This window comes from Oryx dammah, unplaced genomic scaffold (assembly GCF_014754425.2).
Source record: "Oryx dammah isolate SB20612 unplaced genomic scaffold, SCBI_Odam_1.1 HiC_scaffold_18, whole genome shotgun sequence".
Taxonomy (NCBI): domain Eukaryota; kingdom Metazoa; phylum Chordata; class Mammalia; order Artiodactyla; family Bovidae; genus Oryx; species Oryx dammah.
The window spans coordinates 78,250,609-78,256,608 of NW_024070202.1; positions in this window are offsets into that span (position 1 = coordinate 78,250,609).

The window sequence follows — 6,000 nt, forward strand, 5'->3', positions numbered from 1 at the left end:
CAAATACCATCTCTAGCAGGTAATCCATTTTTCCTCCTCAAGGAGTACTTGCAAAATAGGTAAACATCATGCCAAGAAAATATCATGTGGCTCCCTGAGAAAAATCATCTAAAAGGTTACTAAATGTGAGCAGGCCATTAGCCACTACGAATATTAAGTGGTAATGTGCTCTGGCGGGGTAAGGAAAAAGATAAAATTGAGACATAATTAGATATTGAAAAGGCAGCAGAACTCAGAGACTGTTCAAAGAAGGTATGACTGTGAGAAGGACTAGAATATCAAAAACCCTTCATGAAAAGTTGAACTTATAAAATGGGTAGTTTATGGAAAAGAAATGAATAAAATGCCACCCCAGTGCCCCCATGAGTTCTTCATAAAAGGGCATAAGAGCATAAAAAAGGCTTCATGCTTTTCCCAAAATAATGCATCTAACACCACAGAGGAGACCTGGCAAATGTTAGGAGATTTACTCTGCTTGCCTCCAAATCAGCAGCATTTTGGAAGTGATTAGTTATGTTTATAAATGGCCTTTCATCTGAAAATTCACAACCTACAAGGCGAAGAAATCTCCTACCTACTTGAATAGGTATCAACCAGCACTGATAAGACTATTTTGTTACTGAAACTTGGTCTTTAACATTCCAGAAGAAATTTTAACTTTAAAAATGGGAATGTTCACACTAAAATGCTTTAAAGCCTCCTGTGCATTTGGACATTCTCCTAATAAAATATTGGGGAAATGATATAAGGAAATCAGGAGGATGGGCAAGGGGAGCACATGTGTAGCTGTGTAATGAAGCAAGACCCTCTAAGGCCTTCCCAGGACAGACCTCCCAGTGTCTTCCAGCTGCCTTTTGTCTGTAGAAAAACTTTAGCCAAAAAATAAGCTTGATCAGAGAAGTGAGAAAATGCAGAAGCAAAGGCAAGCAATCACACCAGACAAAAAAACAATAGTTCAGTCATTAGGCAAAACCAAAGACCTTTAGTTCCTTCCCCAGGGCTCTAGATAATATTCTAACCCATGTCCTTTGTGTTTGCAGATACTGAAAACCCCATCCGGTGAAAACAGTTAACTATATGATGACCATGTAGTTAATAATACCAATATCTAGGTTTTGGGGCTCCAAAATCACTGCAGATGGTGACTGCAGCCAGGAAATTAAAAGATGCTCATTCCTTGGAAGAAAAGTTATGACCAACCTAGACAGCATACTAAAAAGCAGAAACATTACCTTGCCAGCAAAAGTCCGTCTAGTCAAAGCTTTGTTTTTTCCAGTAGTCATGTATGGCTGTGAGAGCTGGACTATAAAGAACGCTGAGTGCTGAAAAATTGATGTTTTTGAACTGTGGTCTTGGAGAAGACTCTTGAGAGTCTCTTGGACTGCAATGATATCCAACCAGTCCATCCTAAAGGAAATCAGTCCTGAATATTCATTGGAAGCACTGATGCTGTAGCTGAAGCTCCAATACTTTGGCAACCTGATGTGAAGAATGAACTCATTGGAAAAGACCCTGATGCTGAGAAAGATTGAAGGCAGGAGGAGAAGGGGACGACAGAGGATGAGATGGCTGGATGGCATCAATGACTCAATGGACATGAGTTTGAGTAAGCTCCAGGAGTTCGTGATGGACAGGGAAGTCTGGTGTGCTGTAGTCCATGGGGTCACAAAGAGTCAGACACAACTGAGCTGAACTGAACATGATGACCAAACTGTACCTATGATATAAGCTGCTTCACTTTACACAATTCCTAGAACTGTTCTCAAGAAAATGTGAATACACTGACCCTGGAACTGAAGGTTATCTGTACTTAAAAAACAATTAAGACGATATCGATGAGACCACTGCATGACTAATTTCAAGGTGACTGTCGGAGCTGACTGTGCTGTTCTGCACATAACCCCCTCCCTCTACATATACACTTCCTGAACTCCCTTTTAAAAGCTCTTGTCCCGTAATTGACAGTAGGGAGTCGACTTGTGTGCATGAGTCTACCTTCTCCCCAGGTTGCTGGTTTCCTGAATAAAGCAAACTTGCCTTTCCTATGAATACATGTCTCTCAAGTATTGGCTTTCAAGCAGAAGCAACCAAACCTGAATTTGGTAACAGTTTCAGTGTTCTAATTCTTAAGTTTTGAGATGGATTTGTTTCATTAATATAACTCATCATTTATATATACATCAAATACTTATTTGTTTTTACTAAATATTATATAATAAAAAATTTAAATGGAGCAACATGAGATGATCACAGGAAATTAAGTGTATTTCATTTGAGTTGCTTTGAGAATAGAGCAAATGTCAACTATTTCATCTTTCTATTTTGCTTGCTATCTATGGACAGCCCAGAAGAGACACTTTGACAGTGTTCCCCATGTATCAACCAACTGGTTGAAATAAAACTTTTGTGCATCTGGGAATAAGGAAACAAAATTCTCTGGAGGTGATTTTGTTATTGTGAGCTGAATATCTGTTTTGCTAAAAGCAAAAAGACTGAAGACTTATTCCAGCACCTAAGAAGCAAGAGCCCTGATTCAAGACTGGGTTGCAAAGTTATTTCTTGGTCCAGTCTGACACTGGAGAAGATTGAGGAAGCAGAACAGGAATTAGGGATCATCTCTCAGTCATGTCAAAAGTACACACAGCAAAGACACAGTTTGGAGTGAGGAACAGAACAGTTTCAGAAGCTAAGGAAGAGAGAGTGGGGACTGGGATAGGAGGGGCGCTGCTCTGAGAGCATCTACACGTGATGCAGGAAACCCAAATTAACACAGTTTCAGCTTCTTCAAAAAGAGATTTCCATGGACCCTTCAGTGGCAAAGATGATGCCTTAGACACTGTGGCTGTTCCAGGCATTAGGATACAACCCCCTCCCTAAGCAGAAGGACATTTGTGCCATCTTTACAATCCTACTTCAAATACCACTTAATGGGATTCTTTTAAAGTAACAGGGAATTAGGTAGCTGGTCATGGCTACACTGAATCAACCACCCCCTGGGTAACTCTTACCAGAGTGTTTTCCTGATACATGGTTAGGAGTGCACATCCTCTCACAGGCAACATATGGTCACTGGTGCCAAGAGAGTGACAATCCTATCAGGACTTTACGTCTAACTGTCCACAAGAAGACTAGTTTCTCCTCCTTGAGTTCCAAGATTTACTGCTTTCTTCACTAAAGAAAGAACCTCTGCTCCATGCCTCATTTACCACCAACCTGAGAACCACTCTGAGGTGGCCCAGATATGGCTGGAATGTTCTCGTGGCGGTCATCTACATCTGAAATCTAGGGTTTGCTGTCTTTATTTTTTTCCCCAGAGAACCCTAGTTTGAGATAAAATTTTACACAAAACTAAAACATATAAAATAGAAAACCAGGGAACCTTTGGTTGTAAGGGGTTGGAGGTCTGAACTCTCCCTTAGAACCTGAGACTTTTGCGAATACAGAATATAAATCACTACCTTGGAAGGAATCAGGGTTAGGAAACCAAAACAGTGGGTACTTCAAGGCCCAGTTAGGGATTTAACAAGAGCAAACAGCCCAGGTTGAAATGGTCTAGTTGTTTGTGTCTTCCAGCTGCTCATCTGTTCCATCCTGAGTTAAAAGGCATCCTTTTAACTGCACACATGGCTTTCTACAGAGTCTCTTCATGCTGTGACCGACTGCTTACAATGCAACTGAGAAAATAAGAGTATTTCCCAACGTCATGTATCCCTTTGAGCCTCTTATAACGAGGGCAGCTTTCTAATTGTCACATTGGTTCCCTATAGGGATCTGTGCCAATTAAGAAGATTCTGAGTTCTGGGTGAGCGGAATAGGGTAAGAAGGGCTGAGCCCTAAGCATCTCATGTCTCTTTTGATTATTTTCCTCAAACCTAAAACATGTTTATAAAAGTAATATTGAACCTTAAGGAACACATTTTATTCAAGTGCCTATAATAACAGTCTAATTAATAGTAAGTATGATTTGACCCTGCCTATAAGTGTGTATATATGTGTTTGATTTCAAACACAGGCATATATGAAAGGATTTATTCATAAAAAATCCTAAAAGTCTCTAAAGCCCATAGTGAAAATACTAAACACTGTAGTTCTTTTATTTTTCTTATAAAATGGATATGAGTACCACTCAGTAACTGTAAAAATCTTGTATCTGCTCAAATATTCAACTCATCAGACTTTAAGGCTCACAGCACACAAGTAACATTAATCTCAAAAGCTGTCAGATGCAATACCCCAAAAGCATTTTACTTTTATTATCTACAAGAGCCATCTTCCTGGAAACGATTTCCTGAAATGTAGCTGACAACAGGAAGAAGGGTAAGAGATTTTGAAGACTGTATTAAACACTTTCAAGTCTGATAGTTTATTATTTACAGGAAATTCTTACAATTTCAGAACTGAAGATTTTTCTAGGATAGGAGCTACATAAAGTTCCCTCCATATTCCTTCCACTGTTTCTCATACTTCTGTTGTAGTCCATTGCATTGACTTATATTTTATGATACTGCCATTTCCCACTAGGTTGTTTGACTGGGGCTCATAAGTGCACTCTCCATGGGGTCTGGCTGGTGCACAGTGGGTTTACTGAAGGCATAATGCTTAAATTTTAAATGTTCACTCAAGCTTGTGCATGAGCTAAAGAAATATGAATTTAAAAATGACACCAGAACTTAAACGTGTATGTGTGTGCATGCATGCATGCGTATGTGTGACTCATGACTTTGAGCAGCTCAACACTGACTGAATTACCTTTCTCATCACTCAGGATAGTTTTGGCACTCCTTGGTTATAGAGTCATAATTTTCATCCCATACAAGAAAGTCAAAGTGGGCGTAAATGCAAACCAAGCCTTCAGGTTATTACCGTCAGGTATCACTTTTTCCAAGTTAAAGTGAAAAAAAGTAAAGTGAAAGTCACTCAGTCATATCCAACTCTTTGTTACCCCATGGACTATACAGTCCATGGAGTTCTCCAGGCCAGAATACTGGAGTGGGTGGCCTTTCCCTTCTCCAAGGGATCTTCCCACCCAGGGATCAAACCCAAGTCTCCCACATTGCAGGTGCATTCTTTGTTCCCTTTGCTGCCTAATCTTTTGCAGGAATATTCTTCTTTCTTCTCTGTGTGTAAAAGGACCTTTGCCCTGCATATGCACTGACCCAGCCCTATTTCCAGCTGAACCCACTGTCTGATTTCTTTGGGATCCATGTACTTGCTCTGACCCACTGACACCATGATCAGTGGAACAACTTTCATCTCTCGTTGGCTGCTGGTATCTCCTCAATAACTTCTTCCCCACCCTGCTCTCATTCCCCATCCAGCCTCTAGGCCTGGATGATCTACGACTTAACACCTTCTCCTCCCTTGGACAAACCACACACAATCCATAACACTGCTGACAAGTTCCCCCGCCATCATTCTGACTTTGTTTTCCAGCTCTCTGATCTCTGCCTATGCCCTCTCCCTTGAGGAGCTATACACAAGCTATAATCTTATGGTGACTGACCCCATCTTTTGGCTTAAATTATTTTGTGTGGGTTTCTGTTACAACCAAATCCCTAATGCATATATGACTAGAAGGCAAGTATATCCATTGGAATGACAGTCTATACAGTGGTGCTGATGATGCTCAGACAAAACAACTACTTCCTTTCTGCACTTGCACAGCTGTGAGCTACCCTGGAGGGTCAAAACCCACTGAGCCTTAGAAAGTGGAGAGTTGCCCTTACTTGGGTGTGGGGAGTATATTACAGTACAAAGATTTTTAGAAAGCACTAAATATAATTTTGTCAAGGAATATACAGCAGCTGTCATTTTAGGCAATAGAAAAGTACTGTATATAAAAATTAAGTCCATTATATTTTTTTCTTGCAGAAGTAGACCTGGGCTGAGTGGGATGCTTATGTTCTTTTTCTGGGGCTTTCCCTAGACCAATGGTTCTCACTGAAGGGAAGGGTGTGTCACCCAAGGGAGATCTGCCAATGTTAGGAGATATTTTTGGTT